Source organism: Corapipo altera, unplaced genomic scaffold (assembly GCF_003945725.1).
Source record: "Corapipo altera isolate COAL_440 unplaced genomic scaffold, ASM394572v1 45, whole genome shotgun sequence".
NCBI classification, from domain to species: Eukaryota; Metazoa; Chordata; class Aves; order Passeriformes; family Pipridae; genus Corapipo; species Corapipo altera.
Genome location: NW_020884877.1, coordinates 11,984,658 through 12,009,381, shown reverse-complemented (window position 1 = coordinate 12,009,381; position 24,724 = coordinate 11,984,658). Strand labels below are relative to the sequence as shown.

At 37.8% G+C, this 24,724-nt stretch overlaps 1 long non-coding RNA gene across 1 annotated transcript in view; it reads left to right on the top strand.

Annotated features, from left to right (window-relative positions):
* Positions 1–2,104: 2,104 nt before the first annotated feature.
* The window catches only part of LOC113943977, a 35,090-nt gene continuing 12,470 nt past the window's right edge, over positions 2,105–24,724 (top strand). Inside the window, exon 1 of the long non-coding RNA XR_003526542.1 lies at positions 2,105–2,175. This is a non-coding gene — a long non-coding RNA (uncharacterized LOC113943977). The remainder of the gene's footprint in view (positions 2,176–24,724) is intronic.

Genomic DNA, 24,724 nt, shown 5'->3' with positions numbered 1-24,724 from the left:
CATCTGAGGACAAAAAGTCTGCAGCTTCATCCCCTACATATCACACCCCCGGCTGGTTCATGGATCCTGGAGATGCTGTTGCCTCACTGGCTGTTTACTCCATCAAAGCTGCTCACTGTGCCCCAGCTCTGCTGGGCAATTTCCCTTCCAGTTTCCACCAGCTCAGCAGCTCATGGGAGTATCTCTTGCTCAGTCAGTGTCCAAAAGAACTGGGTGGTTGCAGATGTCCATTACTTCTGACACAGGCTAGCAAAGCACAAAACAGAGAGAGCAGAGCTGGGAGAGTCAGAGGGTTAAGTAGCAGGTAGAAAAAATCTGAGCAAGCTTTGGGCTCACAGTGAGCACCCAACTGCTTTGGAAGGAGCAACTGCAGAAGATCTGCTGCTTGCATGTCTCCAGCAGGCAGGGCAGCTGCCCCAGCTGGCATGGGACACATCCTGCAAAGAATGCTCAGTGCATCCAGGGATGCTGAGAGCCAAACTGAAAAGAGGTGTTTCTCACATAAACATCCTTGCAGGATATAGCCAAGCCTATGATTTGTCAAATAAATTCTTTTTAAAATAAATAGTAGCACTTACTTACAAAAAGTACAAGTTGGATTTCCGTTCCCTGCTCCTGTTCACACAATCTCACATAGAAATTTAAAGACAAATCTACTGACTCTAAAAAAATGCCTGCCAGGCAAGGTTACAGCAGTCACACATGCAGTTATACAAGAAGGATAGGAACTACCATGGAAAGCAGGCAATAACTTTTGTGTTGAAACAAAACTAATTAAATGGGAGATGATACATGTCTCATAACAATAGCAAATGAACTGAACAGTTCCTTGAAAACCAATTAAATCAACCTCTTACTTCCAAGACTTAGAAAGAAATTAATATAACCTTAATAAATGACATATAATTGAAACTTTAGGAAGCCATTCATGTAAAAACGATATCAGGTTGTCTTATGAACCCACAGAAAATAATTGTAATCTAAACATTTCCAATTCTGATTTGGGAGATCAAGAGTGAGATCTCCATGTTTCTGAGTGGGTGTTCACATTACACAGACTACAGATGGGAAGGGTGTTAGGCCGATTTACAAGTTTAAATCCCTGTTTAAAAAAACTATCTCAAAATATTATACAGATAGAATCAAAGTTGACAGAACTTGTCACAGTTCCATTCCCCAAAATGAATCTATTTTACTTGGTTTAATTATCCAGATACATATCTTAAATCAAAACCACACCCAAGCCCTCATTTCTAGCACTCTCCTCTGGCTGCTGTTGACAGCACGAGATCCAGCAGCATCTTACATGTTAGTAGCCACATCCACAGCCTGCTTCCAGGCCTCTCTGCTCAGTTCCCTTGCTGAGCACCATAACCAAGAGGGAAAAAAAAAGATACTTGCACAAGTGCCTGCTTGCCTATGTGTGTTCTCACACACATACACCCCACACCAGATAATATATAGGGAGAAATATCTAATCTCTTATTTTATGCTGCGCCAAAAATTGGGGAACAGGTGCATTGATGGGAGCTTATTGTATCTTTCTGTACTTCTAGTGAATTAATAATTCCTCTCTTCTTTTTCTTATGTTTTTAAACGAAATTTCTGGTACCAAGTCTTTTTTTCTGCTTTAGATGGCGATACAGTTATAGTTTCTAATGATTTTCAGTGACAATTCCAGAGTAAGGAACTACCTCTGCCTCTGCTCACCCTCATTCCTGTCCTATCCTTTCCCTTGTGCTGACATGACTGTTTTTAGGGACATAGGAACTGGCCCAAGGAAATAGGTTTCAATTTAAAATAGCACTGGAAAAGTAGATAAAAGCAGAGGAATGTTTTAATCCGAACCTGCTCCCTTACCTATTTTCCCACACCTCTTTTAAAAGATTTGTATCAAAACAACTAGTGAGGCAGGTGCAGGTCAGAAAAAATCAACTGAGGACTGAAACCCTCTAAATGTCATTGCTGAACAAGAAGAATGTGAAACTGCACTGTTAAACTGTACCAGGTATTATTTAGCTAGTTAAAGAAGAAGTAATACAGAGCTTGGGAGGTGAGGTTAAAGCCCTGTTTGCCATTAACTTCAAAGCAATGCAAAGAGGGAGATGAAGTCAATCTTCAAGTGTGCCACTGGTGTTTGAAATGTATTCATTAAACAAAGGAACTGCAGGAACTGTAAGCACATTTTAAACAATTACTAATTTTAATGTTATTTTCTTGCAGATTTTTTTATGCTTATGATGAATTTATTTGTTTTAGGGACTGCAGGGGACGATTTTACTTTACAGTTTTATTAATTATTTGTTCTTGCTACTGTGCAATAACTCTTTTTTGCCTTATTTTGTTTGTTTGTTTGAAGGCTTTTTTCCCTCAGAAAAAGTATTATTACATGATAGAATTACCCACCTGTAACAAACTCACTTCTGTGGCAGAAAATTTGTATTAAATTGCACTTCAAGATGGGAAGACAATCTACCCCTTAAAGAAAGATGAAAATAGTTGTACGGGAAACTTTTGGCAGAGAACAAAGGTTTTCCTAGAAAATGCTGGTCTATTGAGCAGATCCTTTGCTGTTTCTTCAGTTTTTCCATAGCTCTTCAAGATTAATTGTCAGTAAGAATATGCAGATTAGATTCTGAGTCACTTTATTTCATATATTTCACAGTTAATTCATGGTTTACTTGAAGTTCTCAGGGTTTGGCTCCATTAGAATAGCGTATTTAGGATTTTTACACAGTATTATTCATCAATAATTACTTAGTTGCTTAGGCCTTATTTTTCAAAATCTAAATCTGTATTTGGCTACATTTTAAAATACCTAATATCATGCTAGGACACCTCATAGGAGTGTTAGAATCCAAGGCAGCAAAATAGAGGTATCTTATGGGTTTGGTGAATATTTTAATTACTTCAGAATACAGAAAAAATCTCTACCAGAAGACAAGGAAAACATAATTTTACCGGTTCCTGTACCAAATTAATTTAATTGGAACACAAAATCACTAACATTTAATTCTAGTGAAATTTTTTAATTGATGGTATTCAGGCACTTAAACCAATTGAAGTTCTCCTGAAGACTGAAACAGTAGCTAAAATTGTCTGACTTTTAGGAACTTTAGGTTAATTTCTAAATGAACTTAAGGTTCATTTCTGTCAAAGGGAGGAATTTGTATTGTTCGGAATATATTGTTCTAAACAGCCACACTTATGAAGAATTAATCCAAAATCAGCAGAATAAGTACAAATACTCTCTTTGTTCCCTTTTTTCTAATCTGGCCTTCCACTCAGTTCCCTGCCCCAAGGGGTTCTGCTTCTGAGCTCTCTCTTAGTGTCTGCCTGCATCTTTCCTTATTTGCTGGTTTTTCTTTGCTAACATATCTGATTATGAAAAAATTCCCTAGAATCTGGATTTATGACTGGTGTCTATATGGCTTAGTTTTTCCTAGGTATTGCCACTTTACTCAAATATCAGCTTCTCTCTCTTTTTATATATGTCTATTGATATCCATATATTGGTTTTGATGGTGTTAATGAGAAGGTTCATAACATTTTCACTTTGACTCTAAGTTCCTATTCAGGTAGTTCCAGCTCTCATAAAGGGTAGTACCCTGTGTTTATTAAGACAAGTAACAAAACATGCTTCCCTTCTCTGTTTATTAAATCTATAAGGATCTGAGACAGGGATCCAAAGCTGTTTTAGACTTTCATATTGCCATGTATCACAGCAGCTTCAAAGCATTCTGTTCTCATCCAGGAGCAAATGGGCAGGAGGGAGGCACTGCCTGGAGTCTGGGTTTGGGTTTTTTTTGCCATTGTTGTTGGGAATTGGAAAACTTATGTTACAACTTTTTCTGCAATATGGCTAAGCCTAAAGACTTAATTTAATATTACATCCCAAGTATATTACAGATATTATTTGATTTGTTATTTTTGGAGCCTGTATGACAGCATTGGTTTTCATCCCAGATTACATCTAAAATAAGAAAGAAAAAAAGGCAGATAGATTTCCTAACAAGCAGTATCTGTTTACCATCAGTTGCCAAGAAACTATGTAGTGGCTTAGAGAAATTGAATGGTTTTTTTCTATGGCTTAGTAGTCCAGACCATCATGGGAACTTATGAAACTGGGAATCCACATGTTTCATAAAATTTCTCTTTTGGAAATAAAAATTTGGCTTAAATTTATTAAATGTTAAAGGTAACACAGAATAATTTTTCAGACTAAAATCCTTAAAGAGGAATTCATGTAATAATGTGGCCAGAAATTGTTTTTCATATTTCTAACATTCCTTCTCTGTTCATACAGCTCAAAATCTATCAGCTACAGGGTTTTATTTGCCTATATCTCTTAAAGAGTACAACAGATAGACCAAGAGCTAGCCTTTCCTGTACCATGATCAGCCATGTATCATTAACTAACCACAAATTAGAAGTCACTACTAATGCCTATGTATATAATATTCCCGAGTAATATCTAAAAAACAGTTGTCGCTATAGGAGTTTTGTAAATATGAGCCCAAAGTAACTATAATCAGTTTATTGAACACAATGCAGTCATTGACTCAACAAAATCCTTCACCACAAAAATGTGCAGGTTAGAAGATCTGAATACAGACCAGCAGTTGTTCTTGTATTTGCAGTAATTGAACCATTTCTCTAACTCTGTAGAAATATAGAAAAATCATAAAAAGACAAGAACTTTTCATTCTGGCAGTGTAATCACATTTAAATCCCAGTCAGTACCAAGGTTAATCAAAGGAGCAGGCTTCATTACAAGTGTTATCTGTAATTTTAAATACCTTGCAATAAAATTAGGAGTTAACTTTCACAGTCTTTCAAAACATGGATATGCCCCCGAAAAAAGCTATGTACCTGCAGATGCAATAAATAAAGCTAAAGCTGTTTAAATAACTACATTTAAGAGCTTTCTGAAACTGTTTGTAATATTTGATGAAAAAATAACTAAAAATTATTTTCTCCATGATTAGTTGATCCTACTAGTATAACCATAAGATTAAAAAAAAGCATTTATTCTCCTAACAATTTTTTTTAAGTGTTGACATAGATGACATACAAGAAACAAGACAAATATCAATATCTAAGCAATGTCTCCAGGAGAAAGTAGATTGAATGACTAAATATGGGTTTACCAAAATGACTGAGCAATTGTCCCTTGCCCCTTTCACGTCCTGAGGGTATTCATATCTCCCCTAATCAACGTGCTCACTTAATCTGGGTCTTAAGTCAGACTCAGAGTTGCTCCTACTCACTCAGTCTGCTTACCTTCTAACTTACCAACACAGCTTTCATCAACATTTATAGAAATTTAAATTAGTTTTTCATCGATAATTGTTTACTCCCTGGAAAACATACTTATGCTGAACCATAGCTTTATTTTTTCAAAATTTTGCCTCTAGATGCTGTAAAGTTCTTCAATTAAGAATTACAGTATAAAGGCAAAGATCTGCAAGTCCATATTCAAGATTTGGAACTAGATAACCAGCTAGAGATATCCAACTATACTTTTTTTTTAAAATGATGTTTCACTTACAATTTGTTAAAAATGGGATAGCAACCTCTGCTCCGAGATTCACGCATGGGAATATTTTACTGTTTTTCCTCCAGCTGATTCACAATAATTAACTGAAGCTCAGAAGTCCTCTCTTAGTGAGGAATTCTTTCAGTTGGGATATGCTTTGACCTCCTGCATAACAACAGATGGGTGAAGCTTGCCAAATATCTCAGAAAAGGTGGCTCAAATCAATGCTTTTTCTGTGTCCAAAACACACATCCGACAATCACAGATACCATGTACATGCTGCTGCTGTTCCCAGACTGCTATCTTTATTGTCAAGGTCCTGGTAAGATATGACACAAGGGATGAATCTCTAGACAGTTAATGGATCAAATGAAGCAAACACTATATTATCTAATTCAGACTCTGGGCCCCAAATTTTCAAGCTTTTCACAAAAATTGTAGTTAGGGCTAGAATTCCGGAAGTATACGTGAGTTTTTTTAAAGAAGCCAAATTCTCAGCTTGCCTGAAAAATACATCCATGTATGTCCATAGGTGATATACAGTTCAAGCAGGAGAACTTCCTCTAATAATAAGTAATTGGAAATAGTTCTAATAGGTATAATAATGGCTTGATGAGGTCATCTCTGAGCTGAGCCTCAGAATAATCTCTCCACTTTCCTTATAAAATATGCAGTTGCAAACAAATAATGATATCTCTTGATCTCCCTTTCTGGGATCCTTTTGAGCCAGAAAATTTTGTTAATAATTATTACTTGTTTAATAATAACAGACAACAGCAAAGGAACAAGTATAATACAAGAGATATATTGGTCATTTCAAGCAAATACACCATCTCTACAAACTTAGAGGAGAAAGCCAGAAGGCACATACTCAGATGCAAAATTATAATCACAGGCAGAAATACAGCATAAATCCTTAGCTACCAAAACTGTTCTAGGCTGGAGACCTATTTTTACTCCTTCTTTAATATCTATCATCTTGATATGTAAAGATGACAAAAAAAAAATAGTCTTTAGACTTTTTCACCAGTATGTTACTGGATGCTCTTTGCTGCCCCACTCAGTGTTTTAAGGTTTTGAGTCCATTGGTTTCACTTCTGAAAGGTTCAGAGGAGAGAAAGCCAAACAGAGAAGATGGATTTTTACTTTCTTCTGTTTAGCTCCAGTAAAAAAATTATGGCATAAATAAAATGTGCCAGGCCCAGTCCCTTTGAAGTTCTTACAGGAAGGTCATACACATTCTCACAAACTCTCACATCCCTCACAGAACAGGGAGAACAAGTAAATAAGGGGAGCTCTGGGCAAGCAGCTAAATACTGCATCTGTCCTTAGCTTCTAAAACACACCTATGAGGCTATAGATGGTCAAGCAGTCTGAAGCTGCTCTGAGTTATATCTGGGACTAATTCCAGAAAAGAAACTGCAGAAATGACATGAACTGTCTCTCTCCTTCCCAGCTATGCCAATGATTTCTCTGTTGCAGGCTTATTCTTACTGGGACTCACTGAAGAATCCCAGGCTTCATGATGTAAATAAGGAGAGACACTGTTATCCCTTGTAGAATCATCAGGCCACAACAGCTTAATCTTTCAGGCTCACAGTAGACTGTCCCCGTTGCTTTCTGAAGTGACACAGGAGGAGGCATACACTTAAGAACACTACCTCTGAAATGAACATTGCACACTTGCAAATGAGATCAGTAGAGAATAGAACTAATGAGAGAAAATTCCACATTAAGTTTAATTTTTATTTGTCAGTGCAAACTGTTGTTCCAACATTAATTAAGAATATTCTCAGGATTACAAAAAGTGAAGAAGAAAAATTGGTACTGTCAACACCATCCCTCTGAACACTGAAGATGTGAGGACCAACCTTGAATTAAATTTCACTCAGTGGAGTCAGATTAAAGAATAGAGCACTGCAGAATATTCCCATCTCTCTTTTCTCCTCAGCAGTCAACTCTGCTTGAGCTACCAAAACTGCTGTAGGTTCTAGCAAGAGACTACAGCTGTAAACTGTCCATGGAGAAAAAAATAATCTTTAAAAGGAAATTCTCCTCCATATTGTCATAAACATTCTTTTAATAGATATATTGGCCAACATGTGTCTTACAGGTAGCTATTTATCAAAACCCACATCCATGTTGTACAGCCTCTAGTTTCCTCTAGTTTCCACTTTAAATTACTAGGAGATATCTCTCAGCTTCTGTATTGACCACTAAGAATATCAAAGCATTTATTTTCCTTTTTATTTTTGTAAACTAGTTGCAACAATGGAAATTAGGCTTGATCAGTGTATTTTGTTTAGCAGGTATAAAGTCCTTCATTTAGACAATATTACTGAAGTGCCTACCGTGAACTCTAAAGCAGCTGGGAGTTTAATTGATTCCTAAAAGTGCAATGGAAGCAGAGAACATAAAAAATGACAGAGTTGTTGTTGATGCAAATGAAAATGTTACAGCAAAGCAGCTGCAGAGAATACTGTAGATGTTTACATTTTCCCAACATTCTTACATTGTTTCTTCCAGATTTTCCAGGCAAAGCTCACCTGGTTTTGCTCAAGGCCTGGAATGCAGCGAATTGTGTACAGCACCTAATATTTATTCATACCATTGTCAAGAACATCTTTGCAGCTCCTGCCAAAGTCTGTCATTGAATGTGTTTGTTCAGCTGCATGGCAAAAACATAATACACAGTCATCATTTTTACTTCGTCACCTACTCAATATTTTTCTTCTCTGATTAAATTAACTCATAAATAGTGTGCTTTTCATGCCAGAAAAAATCTTACTACATCCATTCAACTAACACCCATTTGTACATTTTTATGTTCTTGAACATTTAGCTACTTCAATAATTAATTCTGAAACAATGAAAAAGCCAAATGCCCTATTTTACTGGGGACTCTGAAAACTCTAATCACAATTCCAAAAGATTATATATTCAGGCAAAACTTTCTGCTAAGCTAAATTTCATCATTACTCACTATCAGCTGTAGAATGATGCATAAGAATGGAGAAAACACAAGGATAGTAAAGCACTTGGTAAAAAAAATATTTAACGCCACTCTGCATTTCCACATGAAAAGACTGACTGTACGAGAGAAGACTGACTGCAGCACAGATGATGAAGAATAGTGTTAGGTAGCCAGACTAAAACCAGAGCACACAAGGGAACCTGGTCAGACACTTCAGCTTCTAGCCCCCCTCAGTTGCTGCTGCTACCCACAGGAGGTAAAGTACGGATATTCTCTCGCACTCCAAAGAGATCTCCTACCCTGGATGGCACAGAAACCGCAGCTTACAGGCATCTGACTTTGTGTCCGGGAATCAGTGGAAAATAAGATTCCCCTGGGAGGTCTACCCTCTCTCTAGGCAAGTTTAATTTGAGAGATGTTCCTCTTAAACCCATTCTTAAACATTTTCAGTGATGAAAACTCCACAGCCCTCTCAAAAAATCAACTTTGCTATCTTTAGAGTCAGAAAGCTGTTTTCTAAGGTCTAATTTGAATTTGCCAGAGCAAATCTTTTCTATCTACCATAGAGAACAAATAATTCCTGTAAAAGGCTACTGTAAATAAAATCAAAGGCTGTTCTCATGGCCCATCAGTCTTCTTTATTCTAGAGAAAGAAATACAATACACTTCTTCCAATTTTTCATATGTGTCATGTTGTTGTGACCTGGTTATTCTCCCCTGGGCTCTAACTACCTTTGTATCTTTCCAGAACTTTGGCACCCAAAAACCTGATATAACACAGGCCTTAAACAGTACTGAAATAGTTGTTCAAGACAATATCATGCAACATGGTGTCAAACAGTCAGAATACCTGTGACCTATCTTCTTTCCACTTTACTTGTGACCGGTTTTACAAGGAAGTGAAATCAATTTGACATGATTAGTTACTGACAAATTCCTATTCACCAAGTGAATGAATTTCACAAATTCATATCGGCTGCTACTTATTTCCTTCTCATCTTTTGGGGCTTGAATTTTGTTACGAATTACAGAAAAAAACTTTGAATAAGTAGACATGTGGCTAGCCAGAACTCCTTTTCTCTTTCTCTCCCTTTCTGAAAGAAGGCATCACATTTAACTTTTTATAATTTTTCTCTTTGGTCTTCCCAGTGTCCTCCAAACAATTGCTAGCAAATTTGAGGTGGCCATGATGAACTCGATTCTGTGATAATTAGGAAGTGTGTCAAGAATATGAAAAACATTTGTCTTGCCCTTATGTTACTCTAGGCAGAGGCTTTACCCTTTTTAGGTGGTGTTAATTACACTAGCCAGCTGCTACAGTTGATGCATTTAGTAGAGTCTGGTCCAATAAAAAGTACAAAATATTTCAGCTGCCACAGCATCACATATCCTTTTCTCTTGAGCTTGCTTCCCAGTTGTCTAACTTCAGAAGACTTTCTCTTCCTGAAGACTATCATTTTACTTTTGCTGCTTTACCTTTCTCTCTTCCTATGCATTGTGAGTTCTGTCTGTCACAATCACAAGTGCTGCTGCCCGCACATGTCTGTCTGCCACAAGTGCTGCTGCCCTCAATGTTCTGCAATGGAATAGTGTCATATCTTATGCACATTCCTCAGACCTTGGTTTCTTACTATTCACATCGAAGAAAGTATTGAACATTTGCTCAGGCCCTTTGAATGTCTAAGAAAATCAGAAACTACTTGACTAAGTGAAACAGAAACTTACAAGCACTCAACATTACTGTCTGACAGTGTGTCCCTGAGATATTACCTCTTTCAGGATTTTAAAGAGTTAAGGTACAGTCACAGTGTGCACCCCTGATCACAGTGTACAGCACGTATGGAGGTAGCCTGCAAAAGGGAACAAAACAAAGGAAGAAATGTGGAATAGGCCCCCCAACCAGGAAATTGAGGAAGATGAGTTGTGAGTTATCTAGTCCTGGCTGAGAGGTCTGATTAAGTTATAGAACTGAAAAGATGTCTTACAAGAATAATTTCTCTGATGAAGGCAAAATTTAAAGTAAGTCTGGTTCTGAATTCAAAGTCCAAACACGAGGACTCTGCAGCTAAACTGAAGATTAAAATGAGCCTGATCTTCACTGAGCTTTAAACACAGACCTTACGCTTTTGTTATTCAGTACAGCACACTAGAGAAGGTGAATTCCCCATTGTCTTTGCTGTCTGTGCTTCAAGAAAATCACAGGTATCACCAGACCTGAGAGGATACCTGGGATCTGTTCAGCAAGTCCAAAAGACCTTTTTGCCAAGGTAAAACATGAGCATCTGAAAAAGTCTCTCAAAAAATTGGAAAACAGCCTCTAGGAAAAGAACCCACAAGCTTCAACTGTATCGGAAAACTGATTCACCTTCAATTCTTCCCTTTTAACACTCATCAACCAAGAATTTGCTAACCAGTGCCTTTACCAACAGTTTGATTGTTAAATAACATAGATTTCAGGGCTTCAGAAGAGTCTACTACCTAAATATAAAAATTATCCCTCACTTGAACTCCCAGATTTAATGCTTTGTAGGAGACTCAAACGGTGATATTGCCTATGTCTGTTTCTTCTTCACCATCATACATATTCTTTGAGCTCCATTCTGGACATCTGAGCGTGTGATAACCTTCCTTGTTTTTAACCTGCTTCTCCTTCCTGAAGAATCTATATCCTTTATATCCTTTATATTACTATTCCAGCCAAATGAATTCTCTCACCAAGTCTCTGTTACTCCAATTCAGCTATAATCATAACCAATTACTAAGATTTTCAGTTTTCCTTGTTTATTTTTTATATTCTTCAGTTTAATTATTTATAATACTCATGACTGACCTGCTGTTTTGCTCCTTGTCCTTGTGACTTTATTAGGAACAAACATTTCTCTATTACACATAGTTTTTTAACCTCATGCAAGTTGGTGGTGATTATTTTAGTACATGGAGTTTTGCCAGCTCTCTCCTTAACTTTTAGACTAAAGTCATTCTTTCCAGGATAGCAAATGACTGTTGAAGTATTTTTTTCTTCTTTTGCCCAGCGACTTACAGAATATTTGCCCAGTGACTTATAGAATATCACTAATAGTCAAGGTAAATTAACATCCTTTCAGTGTCATAGTGTTCATCTTCAGGCTGTGACCTGACTGTCAAATAGGAGGTTTTGCATGAGTTCCACCTGAGTTTCTGATCTCCATCCCTTTTCTGCAAACCTTTTGATCTGCCCAGCATTGCTTCCAACAGTATCTTTGTGACAGGAGAAGAGGATGCAACAGAAGAGACCTATGAGGCAGATGAGTTGGAGAAATAGTGATATTTTGACCCGGACTGGTGAGAAGGAATAGTTCTTTGGGGACATTCAGGAGATGTTAATACTGTCCTGAAAGTGATGGGATGAACTTTTTTCCCTTTCTGGCAAAATGGCTGCCTGTCCATGAATCTCACAGCTCTTCATGGTTTTGGCTTTTCCCCCATTATCACTGAGACAATCTTACTGTGGCCAGAAAGGGGTTATTCTCAATGTTGGCAGGTGGCTGGCATAGGGTCAGACACTTTGCTTACAAAATGCAAAATGCAAAAATACATTCCTTCCTTCAGTACTGGACATCACCTAATCTAGTTTACAATATCTATTTGTCTAGTTTCTTCAGTGGTGATTATATGTACCCTGTTTTATGATAACAGATGCGTCTCTACCTGACCGCTTGCAGCTCTTTTCCCTGCTTCATAAGAGATTTTAGTAGCAACCACAATCCAAACCAGATGTCCTTTCCTACCCAGCCTTCTTTGGAAGAGAATGTAGGTCACACTCCCTACAAATCTAATGCAGGACCGGAGCCAAGGCATACAGGATCAGGTCCCCATCTGGGCACAGCATTCAGTTTCCTAATTGCTTGCACAAACCAGGATGTTATATGTATAAAGAATTACATTATTTGCTGCACTTCACCAAAGCATAGTAGAAAACCTGTAGATTCAGGGTGGAAGAGAAAAGGGGGAGGAAGAGAAAAGGGGGAGGAAGAGAAAGACAGAGGCAGTTTTAAACCATATATGTGCCTCTGTGGGATGTTTCAAGAGCCCAAGTAACTAAGTAATAGTGCACCCTGAGGTGTTAATGGGCTGCCCCAAAGTCAATAGCAACTGAAAATCCATGTAATTAGGCAATGGAAACACTCCCTTCCCTCTCAATGTAGCCCCATGCCAGTCAGAAGCTTTTTTCTCAGTTACCGAGCAGGAGGAATGTTACCCTGCCTAGACTTATTAAACTGCTCTTTAGACCTCTGTACCTGGAGTACAGGAACCACCGCCCAGGCAAGAATATGCCAGTTTTTCCTGCAGAAGGCTGACATTCTCTTTGTCAAAGATAGAATAGTCTTTTTTTTTTTTTTTTTTTTATCATATGACTAGAATATGGCTGTCACCTGGCTACAATGCTGGCTAGCTAGCTGGGTACCTACCACCTGAGCAGCACTGTTGACATGTGGCAGCCATGCTTTCAGTCATCAGTCATATGAAAACTGGAGGTGACTCTTCAGCTGCCAGAGACAGGGCAGAAAACTAATGGGGGAAGAGCAGGTCCTCGATCGTTATCTCTTTGAAGTTTTATTACAGCAGAACTTCCTTCTGAATATTTGACTGGCTGCAGCAGGAGTGCTGCACTTCAGTGGGCCTCTGTCAGACTCCCTCTGATGAACATTAACATGCAGGTTTGGGAAAAACCTCTATACTCCAGAACACACTAGGATCTGCTAAATAACCCGAGACTCGCCTCTGCTAAGTGTTGTACATACTGTGGAAGGAAGCCTTTTGTTACAGGTTTTACAGCTGTTATTTGCTTTGGGTTTTGCTTTGTTTTCAAAGAAAGGAAAATAAAATGAATTTAACAAGTAGGTTTCAGATCTTTTACAAGATAAATTGTTAGGTTTTCTGCATGATTCTCATGTTTTTACATTATTGCACTCATTTAAATCACCCTGTTAGTTCTTGGTGTTGGAAAACCTATTGAATACATATGGACCCCTTAACTTGCCTTTGCAACTATTTGAAGCATTTAGGAATCCATCAACCAGAAAAGAGAACAGCATATTGCAACTACCATATGGGCATTAAATGTGATTTTGTCAAAGAAAAAGAGAATTAACTATTTTTTACATTCCTTGTGGCCTGCATTTTTTTTCTTTCAGAATATGAATTGTTTCTAACCATGTTTTGTTTTTGAAAACTCATTACAAGCCAAGGAAATATCCAGGTTACTAAAAAAACTCAGCAGGTTTATGGTCTTCTCCAATGATTACCTAATACATTTGTCTCATCTGCTTTCCTTGTTGTGTGAAAACACACTGAGGAAATGTGTAAATGTAGTGAATTGTTCCCAACTCTTTTATTCACCTTTCAGCATTCTAGTTCCTTCCCTTGGCATTGATATCATTATGCATTTGTCAAAGACAGACTGTCACTTTAGAGCTTCTATTATGTGCAAGATTTGGCAGCACATTTTACCTTTGGGATTTGCTTATATCCTTTGCATGTTATTGTACTGCTTTGGCATTCAGCAACTTCAGTACACCCTCTTCTTTGATGTTCATTCCAGCCCCTAAATGTGGAAACAATGACTGAAATTTTGGATCAAAGCATCCCATAAATGGCAGGCAACATAATTTTGTGATAATGTACATGAACAGAAAGAAATCCCATAGCTAGAATCTAAGTCTCTAATTGTTCTACAATTTGTGTACTCTAATACTCAAGAAAAGGAAAAAAATGGGAATAAACAATGTAGAGGTCCAGTTGAATTCATACCAATGGGCAATTTCTCAATATAATTCAAAGAAAACACCCTTTTTTATTTTTCCCCACAATTGAACAAGAAATTACAATGTCTGCCTCATATTTCTTCTAGAATCAAAGAAAAAAACAGTCTTCCCATTTTTTACTGTTTCCTAAAATACGGTACCAAGCACAAATACAATAGCCAATAAAGTTAAATGCAGAATTTCATCCGTGATTTAAAATAAAAGAAGTAAAAATATTTAAAAATACCCAAACTATTTTCAAAACCACCATTCCCATCTATATTTGTAGTGAAAATGAAAATGGTTTGGTCTAGCTGATTTTAAATTAGGTCCCACTGACCATGAGTTTTGTGACCAATTCAGCTTCCTCACCATTCATGTGGGCAGATAGAGGTGTGTAGAGAAACTAAAACATTTGGGTTTACTGGTGATTAGTTTTACATAAACCCAAATTAAGTTAGATTAAAATAAATGAAAAAATCTATAATAAAATATGTGAGTTTTTTAATTATTTTTTTTTTCTTAGCAAGGGCATATGCAAGTGGTAGGACAGCTACTGAGGTTATTACAGTAATTTATTAACACCCAGGCTTTGACACCTCCGCGGTGCAGTTTGCGTGCCCGGTGACCCCACACCCACAGGTGCGTGCGGCTGCCCCAGACCGCGTTTTCCAGCCGGGGCTTCCAGAAGTCAGTTTTTCCAGCCAGCCATGTGCAACAGTGCCATCCAGTGGCAACTCTTCCTATTCACATCCGGATAACCTCTAGGAATCCAACAAAATTACTTCTTATAGATAAAATGAATGAACACTCCCACCCCCCATAGGTAGCAAGCTGTCTTCATGTTAACTGTTAAACACAGAGCAACAGATCTTCAGTTGCTGTAAAATCCTCTCGTTGTATCCATGGGCAGATTTTAACCATACAAACCAGAGTGCTCTTTTCTGTGTCTGGGGGCTGTGCAGGGTTGGGGCAATGCCTCGTGGAGGTGAGAGCACTGAGCTCCAGGCTGAGAGCCTTCTAAAGTGTGCAGAGCTGCACAGGCCTGGTGCTAGATCACCCCTTACCTGAAATATGTATTCACGACTGAAGCAAGACTGTGACTAATCCTGGCATTAATTGCCATTTAGGGCTGCTGGTTTAGGACCCTAAAATCCCACCCCTCCTTCTGCTATACGACACTGAGTTTCTTTCAAGTGATAGCAACAGCTGTACTTAGTAACACTAAGGTAACACTCTTTATTGCTGCATTTAAAACTCTAATATTCATACGCAAATAAACACCCCCCAGATTGACGTACACGTATTCATTCTATATAAAGCTACACAGAATAAAGTATTACCATAGTAATTCATTCACAAGAGCATTAAATACCCCCCCATTGCTTAAAAGAGTTACATGAACAAATATGCACAACAGAAATCATACATTTGATAATTCTCGGCCTTGCACAGTTTCCTTGTTGTGATACAACCTGCCCAAGGCCTTTAACTATTTAATTCCCGTGTGATAACTGCTGATAGAAGTGCTTACTATTTTAATCACTTTAAGGATGGATAGACTAAAATACAGAAAGTCTAAATGAGTTACTCAAGATCATGTCACAAAACACTGATACAGCCAAGAAACAGATCATGCAGAACTGACCTTTAGTCTCCAACCCAGGCTACTAGCCTATAGTAGCAATTGTGATTGTCTTTTTTATTCTAAGCAAGAAAATACACCTCCTTGTTATTTTAAATGTAAGAAAAATGACAGTGTGTTTCAAGAAAAAGGCTGCAAAAACTTTCAAGACTGAGGGAGCATCTGCTCAGGGGAACAATCGTATTAAAATTTTGCCTAGAACGTCTATCAAGGAAAAACACCCCAATCCCTATCATCTGAGACCAGATACTCTTCAGGGCCTGATCCAATGATCAGCACGGTGAACTTGCTTATTCAGGTCCCAGTGTAGTAGATCCTATTGCAGGAATGCTGCATTAGGCTTATGAGCAACACTTTGGAATAAGTACGCATAGTTCCTTGCTTGAAGTTATAACCATGTTCAACCATCCTTCTGAAAAGGAGCTTAATGATAAATGAACATGAACATTTTAGTTCTAGAGCAGGCCTGCTCTAGAGAGAACAGGATATTTCAGAGCCCAGAGGCCACTAACATGTGCTTTGGCAGACAAGGTCTCCTCACATCACATTCTGCCTCTCCAACCCCTCCAGTTCAGGGAAAGGGACATCTCAGCATCCATGGAATAAACTTTTAGTACTCTCCACTTTCCTCAACCTCTACTTTCCTTCCTTGATCTCCTACACCCATGTACCTTCCCTGAGGCTGGGCAGAGCTGGATTGGCCTGACCCAGGTGCCCAGTGGTTCCCCTCCAGCAGGGCTGACCCACACTTTGCCCCAATGCTATCGTGTCCTGCTGGCCTGAGGAGCAAGAGACCGGCACTGGGAACCCACACTGGGCTCCTCCTCACAGCCCAAAGCCCAGATCTGTTTTGATGACCTTGGGTGGGTTTGGCAGTACAGTAAAGAGGTCATCCATGGTGGTCCATGTGTGTTTGCTCATAACCTTCAGATAACTGTGTACTTTAATCTATTACCTAATCTAACATTGCATTACACTTCTTGAGGATAATTTATACTTACATGCTATGGTTTGATGGGATCATGCACAATAAACCTGTCTGACCAAATCCAGATTTTGTAACAGAGTAGGAAAATTTGTTTTAAATGGTTGATTGGTCATTTTTTTGTATCTCAGAACATATCAGACTGTCCATAAGAAAACCTAAATTCTATAAAGTGGTAGCATGTTTTCTGATTTACTGACAGTTGCTGGTTTGAGTTTTCACAAAAATATTTAGCTATAGGACAGTGTATTAGGCGTATTCTTAAAGGTAAATAACTGCAGCCAATAAAAGTTCAGCCCATAAAGGGTCCCATCTTCTAGGAGTTTTCTGTACCGAGAATTACTGCCAGCATAATCATGGCTCCCTGCACACTAATATTTTCTCTGATACAGTATGATCAATGTTGTGGAAAAACATTTATTATATTTCTTCTAGCTACTTAAAGGCATTACTGAATTATGAGCATCGCAAAACGAATCCACTGTGCATTTTTTCTTTATGTGACGTTTTTACAATCTTCATTTTCTGCTTTGCAGCCACTGAGCTATAGTGATCACACTATGCACCCTCTTCCAACTGACACAGGGGCCAGGAACTCCTTTCTGCTTTATTACATTTGAAATGCACTTCATATGACAACATTCGTTCTCATTCTGCATTAGACCCTTATTTAAACAGGGAAGCCATTTTTTTACTGGGCTGTACTTAAAAGGGAGAAGTTATGAAAGAAATTAAAATGAGGGAAGAGGGTTTAAACAGCCGTTTCAAATATGCCTAGTTAACAGAGGTGACAAAGTTTTGACGCAAAAGGGACAACAATGGACAAGATGCATCAAAGCTGTTCTTAAAATGCTAATAATTTTAAAGATGGCAGTTTATTTTCTTTTATTTTACATGTTTTGAGACACAGTGCATTACTGGGGTATTATAACTTCACTGGAACACGAAATAAATGAGTAAGGAAGGAATAAATGAAAGCTGAGTCAGGAGTAAGATTCAGCTACTTAGGATATGATCTTGCAGAGGCAGTCCATCTAATGGCTAGACTCATTAAAGCCTTGTGGTAGGAAGTCAGTTAAAATAAGATGGAAATAGTAGCAGGTTCATTGAAATTGTATTTTCCTTTGGTAGAAGAAAATAGAACGTAACCCTTCAAAAAAAAAAAAAGCCTAAATCATATGTAAATGTATTATTTTCTATAGGGATAAAAGAATTACGCACTCTTCCTGCCTTCAATTCAGTGACTCATCCAAATCAAAGTATAAACAGAAAGAGAGAGTGAGGCAAGAGAAAAATGTATAAGTTTGAGCACTTGAGCCCGTGATTTATGGCCTAGAGCTACAGCCAACTTTATTGCAAAAACAACTTCACCTATTATAACCTTACCCTAGACTCTCTGGAGATGGGAGGAGGTTGAGCAGCATTAGAATATCAAGAGGAGTTCACAAACAATTCCAGTCTCATTCTCACTTCCCTTTCCTCTCTCGTCCTTAATGCATATTTATCATCTGTTGCCTCCTTTCCTGCTCCTTGATGTGAGCAGATCACGGTACCTCTCTCTTGTCTTCCTGTGGGAATTGACCAGGGCCTCTTATTTATCATGAGCTCTGACTGAAAGGTTCCTCTCATATTTTTGTCTCCTCTTGTCTGAAGGACAGTACAATTCTGACGGTGACACCTTTGACACCTTTGGTAGCCCTTGAAATTTGCTAATGATGGTTTTCTGCACACTCCAGCTGATGATGAACACTTGACTACCATCTTTGAAGCACTGCACAACACACCAGTTAGACTTTGATTTTGTGAAACTATTGCATCAATTTCCAGGAACTGTTTTATTAAATATATATCTGTGCATGTTTTATGGAGATTGCATGCCCATCTGCATTACTCCAGAACTCTGTCTTTAAATTGTCTAGTGAGAATCCTACTTAAGACAAATTAATACTCTCTAAATGGCTTTAGAAACAGAATTTCGTTTCACAAATGCAGACAAAATAGTAGAGCCCACAACAGATGATTAGCAAGGGCAGTTACACAACTAGTTATAGCCTATCGCAGGAAACCTGAAGTTGTCAACAGAGATGACATTTCTTCAAGTGAACAGAGATTCTTCAAGCATTACTCTAAAGAACTTCATTGTCAGTCATGAGAAAACTTCCTGTGGCATGAATGGAAGTGACACAGAGTGCCCTGCTGGTGTTTACCATGAGGTGATCAATATCACAGCTACAAGACATGGTCTCTTTAAGTAGCTCAGGTTGTTTCCCTCCAAAATAATATTTTGATGGTATACACAAGATAAAGACTGGCTGTCAGCCAGGTTTTAAAGAATAAATAAGCCATGATCTCATTTGCCTACAATCTTTACAGGCGACAGTAGCATGTATGAGTGACTGCTATATTTAGGAATGACAAGATGGGTATTATTAATAGCTTAATTGACATTAATGCAATTACCCCTATTCTTATTACAGTTAGTAGAATTACACAGAAAGCACTGACTGAGGCTTCATTTTCCCTAGAGCTACCCAAGGATACGACATTTTCCACCACACCAAATCTAGTCTTTGACATTAGATACTTAGCTACAGAATCATTCCAGTATATCATTATAAATGCATTATAATAAAGATGTTATGAGGTATTGGATATTAACCCCCAGCCCCTGAAGAGAGATAAATACACTGGCTGCAAGATTTCTGCTTTTGTTGTGCAATGAAGAGAGAGTTTTGCTCGCAACTAAAGAATTATAAAATGTTATACTGATAATTAAAAAACAGACTTAACCTTCTTGGGTCAGATTAAAGCTAAACACATCCTCAACATAAAAAATAATATATTAATAGGATATAAAGAACCAAATTTTTGGTCCATCATAATCAATCTACAATTTGATTTACAGACGTGTGTTTGTGTCTATACTGTTTGGAGACACAGTTATCCTGTTTGTGTATGCAAATATCTCCATTTAGGCATCTGATAGACATGCCTGATCTCTAGGAATTTTGTTCCCTTTTTAAATTCTGTTTCTTTGTTTGTTTCTTACTCTTGATCTCTCTTCAATACAGAAACACAAGATTTTCCAGCCTCAGGACTGCCTAATATTAAACTTTCATCAACCGTACAGGACTCATGAATTAAATCAGTTTCCAGCACATATAGAAACAGAGAAATAGAAGCATTATGACCATACATTAATTATACTGAAGCAGCTACAAGAGCATTTAGGACCGCCACACTAGGCATGGGATAATCTAGTAAGGCAATGGCACATTGCTTCCTCCACAAAGGAATTGCAAAGTAAACACAAAGCACTAATCAGTACATGTTGGTCATTATGAAAACCAAGAAAACAATTTTCACAGAAGAACACATAAAAACCCAAATTGGGATCACAAATTTCATTTTCAACCCAAATGTAAAGTTTTTCCAATAAAACATGTTAAAGAGAATACCCATATGACTTCATGGTTTTGCTGTGTTTAGTTTTTTTCTAATTCATTAAATCCAATTGATTGTGGTTTTGTTTAAGTCTGAAGTCCATTGTAATAAATCCTGTCATATGTAATTATCATTTTATATATACATATGAGTTTCTTTGTCTGTATTAGCATGTGTACCTACTGGTATGCACATGTATAGAGGAAAGTTTTGTTGTCTTCTCTTTTCTTATTACCTCCTGAGAGAAACCTGTAGGCACATAGATTATAAACTTTTAAAAGTCATATATCATTGTGGTGTATTCCATTTTTAGTGAGTCTTTCTCGGAGGTGACTGAGAATAAATTCGGCTTGAACTAGTCCCTGAAAGAGATCTGTCTCCAGTATAACTGACTGCTCAGCTGTGGTAGTTTGTCAGCTTTCAGGCCAGGGTTCATGTGCCTTATCTGTCCTGGCTATGCTCCTGATCACAGCTCACACTCCCAGAGAGAACAACTCCCATAATAAAGAATGAATTAAAAATGAAGCTTTAGCACCAGCCAGGCACTTCTTATCTTGTAAAGTCTTAAGTCAGGTACTTCATTATACTTCAGCTCTTCTTAAACAAATACAGATCTGGCATCTGGTGAAAATGCTTCCTGGGAAGGTTTTATCTGTTCTAACGTGAAACTCAAGACAAGGCTATAGGATGTAATTTAGTGTTTTAATCAAATCCTCAGTTCACAATATGCACTGTGTATTTTTTGAGGATAACATTTAAGTGTTTGAAAAGTCCCTGTATTTTTTACAGAAAACATTTATTTTTGACTACCAAATTGTTAATCACTGAGGCTTATCAGCTGTAAGGGAAAAATAATCAGGACAGTGGTGGATGTCTTACCTATTGATCTCTTCAAAGCAAAGCTGGATGCTGATGGAGAAGATCCCATGGTCCGCTAAAAGGTGTGAGACAATGTCAGGAGAGATGAAATTTCACAGTCTGTAGAAATAAACAGATGATCTACTGGCCCTTGTCAGCCTTCAAGGCTAGCATTGTTTAGATTTATAATATGCATGGAAGGTTTTAGAGAAGACAATATTTAAGTCTGTGTTATTTACTCCATTATTTCACATCGCAGACCAAAGAAAAATAGAAAAAAATAGCACTACTTAGGTACTATCCTAATTAGCTGAGATCCAACAACATTATAAATCTCTATTCTTCTCTCAGAGGAGAGGACAGGAGTTTCTGCAGCATCAGGGGGTCTGCAGTTAGGAGGAAGCCTGAACTACCCTGCACTGACTAGTTTGTAAGGTAATGTCTGAGGCTCAACTCCTTGAATTCAAATCTAGCTTTGGAAGATATCTCTGGCATTAAAAGATGTGATATAGCTCAGAAGACAAGGATACATTGCTTCGCTCTGCTACAGATTTCCTGTGCAATGGATACTGTATGGAACCATTTTCATAAGTAACTTGCCTAAAGAGAACAGGATTTTTTAGTCTTTGCCCAAGTAACATCTTGGGTCTGCCTCACAATTGCTTTTGCAATAAGATGCAGCAGCTAAATAAATCTCTACTCTGTAGAAATTACTGAAACTACAACCCACTCGCTCTCTGAAGAACGTGTGGAACCCATTAAAGAAGCACAGAGGGGTAGTGTGCAAATTTCCCAGCTACTGCAATTCATTGTCTTATATATTAGTGTCCTAAAAAAAAAAAAAAAAAAAAAAAAAAAGTTAATTAAAGTTATAAACCAGGCTGTGAACAATGGCAAATGATGGCTTTGATTCACAACCCTACTTGGACTTAGCTGCTGCAGCAGCAAGTTACTGCACCTCTTTGTTACTCAGTCACTGTCATCAAAATGGTGAAAGATTATTATTATCCTATGATCCAAATCTAGTTTTCAGGCTATAATCTAACACTGATTTTCAGCTGGCCTTGGAGCTGTCATTACCAAATGTCTGCGCAGTGAGTGACCAAATGTTCTAGATAAAAGTGAAACCTGACAGAGGTAAAAAGAGAAAGAGAAGCCACATAATGGATATATTTTAAGATTACCTTGATGGCACCTTTACCAGAACAGAGAAGGGAGGGAAATAACAGCCTTAAAGCTTTCCACCTCACCTGAGTATCAGGCACCGACAGCCAAAGACAAAACACGTTCTGGAAATGACATCTAATGGATTTCTGACAACAGCTGCATGGCTAAGGTACAGCAGACCACAAGTCGAGGCCAACAGTGAAGAGGTTATTGGACACTCTCTGTAGATTTAGTCAAAATTTTGTTTAAGAAGGTCAAACCTTGCTGTTGTGGAAACATCTCTGACAAGCTCAGTTTTGAACACAAGCTGGAAAGGAGCAAAAAGAAGTCCTTTTCTGCTATGCTACTATAATGAAAATAATAAGCATCCTCTCCCAGCTCCTAGGATAAAGCACAATTCCTGATCATCATCTTAGGAAACACATCCATACTTCTGATGACTGTTCAAGCTATCTGCACTGTGAATTCCTTGATAGGAGACTGTCCTACTACTACTTGTGTTCATAGTCTTAGTCCTGTCTCAGGCTTCTCAGATTTATCGTAATAAGAATGTGCTGTTTTGCATACTAAAGAATAAACATTACTGTGAATTTTTATAGGATTTAAAACTTTTATATATGGGAAGTGTCACCAGTATGTATTGAATAAAAATTATCCTTTTTAAAACAAGTTAAACAAGAAGTACTGCAGAGAGAAGGTCACTGCTTCTAACCGCTGTTGATGACATCGACTGCAGTTTATTGCTATTCCTTGTTTTGTTTCTTTTGCGTGTCAAGGCATTGTTCACACCCAGCCCTTTATGAAATAACACTCTGATGCTGCACCAGGTTTTTTCTACAAACAAAGTGACTTTCATACAAGCTCCTTTTCAACTTCAAAAGTAAAAATTTTTTGTAGTTATTAATGATCCGTTCTTGTGACTATCCATGAGTGAAGGGCATTTGCCTCACTCACATCTTTAATAGAAAATAATTAATGAGGTGTTGGAAATTAACAACAATTAACAGTGCCTGGGAATAACAGCAGAAGGTGTTTGATCCTGTTTAGAGGAAGTTGAGAGAATTTGTTTCTCAGGCAAGGGCTTGTGCCTGCGAGGAGGGAGAGATGGAGGGGGATTTCTAATGTGATCCTCCTTCTTCTGCATTACCTTGTTGAAAGTCATTACAGTGACTTGTCAAGTTGAAAAGAGGACAGGAAGACCTGTCTCTCTGAGATACAGGTACATCAATTCTAGCTTCCGCAGGGACTTTGAACCTAAAGTTCTCAACCTTCAAGAAGACAAATCAGAACTTTCTGAGTGAGATCATAACCCCAGACTTTTTGCAGTAATTAGGCAATTTCTGTAGTAAACACAAAATTCTGGTCTTTTATATGCAATTATTCATGGTGACATCAATAGAATGTAGAATACTTGCATATGTTTTGAAAGGTTAGACATGCTCATGGAAGATGCAGCACAGCTCAGGCAATACAGTAAGAATGTTCTGGGAATATCAACTACAGTCTTGTTTTGTGCTTTTGGTCTTACCCAGGCATAGACAAGATACTTGATCTAATGTAGTACAGACTATCCATTTCCTCTTACGTTATATGCAAATAAATCACTTTAATAAACAGGAAAAATTGCTATAAAAATGTGTAAGATAGACGTAAGCATACATAGGAAGGGGAACAGGACTATTCTCCTCTAAGTGATATATTTACCATGGTCCACAGAAATGAAAAACTGATGAAGAAATTTGGTGATGTTTTTCCCTAGTTGCTCATGCTCTACTCAGTACAGCAAACAGGAAGATAAAAACTTCAAGATAAACAGTCAAGTCCCTACTCCAACTCCTCATCATGATTTTGCAGAAAAATCTGCTGGAATTGAACTGAAAAATGTAACTGTGTCTGTTTACTGTCTCTCTAAATTTGAACAAGCAGCTGTGGAAATAGTTTGGGCTGACCTTTTCCCTTATTGGAAAGCAAAAGAAGTATAGAAATTTTTTCAGGAACCTGCCCAAAACACACAGAGTTTCTTCAGCCTTTTAGCTTGGAATCCTTCAGTTTTAGCCTGTGGGATGTAGTTTAAAATCCCCAAAAAAATCTACAGCATACAGCAAAAAAACAGATAGAGGAAAAATTCTTTCACCTGAATAAATGAAATGCAACAACATTCTAATCTCTTGATTTATATATGAGATGGGGAGTGTCTTATTTCTAAGAATGAAATTATACAACAGAACTGAATGATGATGATCCATCACACTCTGCCTCTCACCTTTGCCCAGGGGAACAGGAAAGATTTTGACAAATAATGCACTAGATGTAAAATACAAATTTTCTC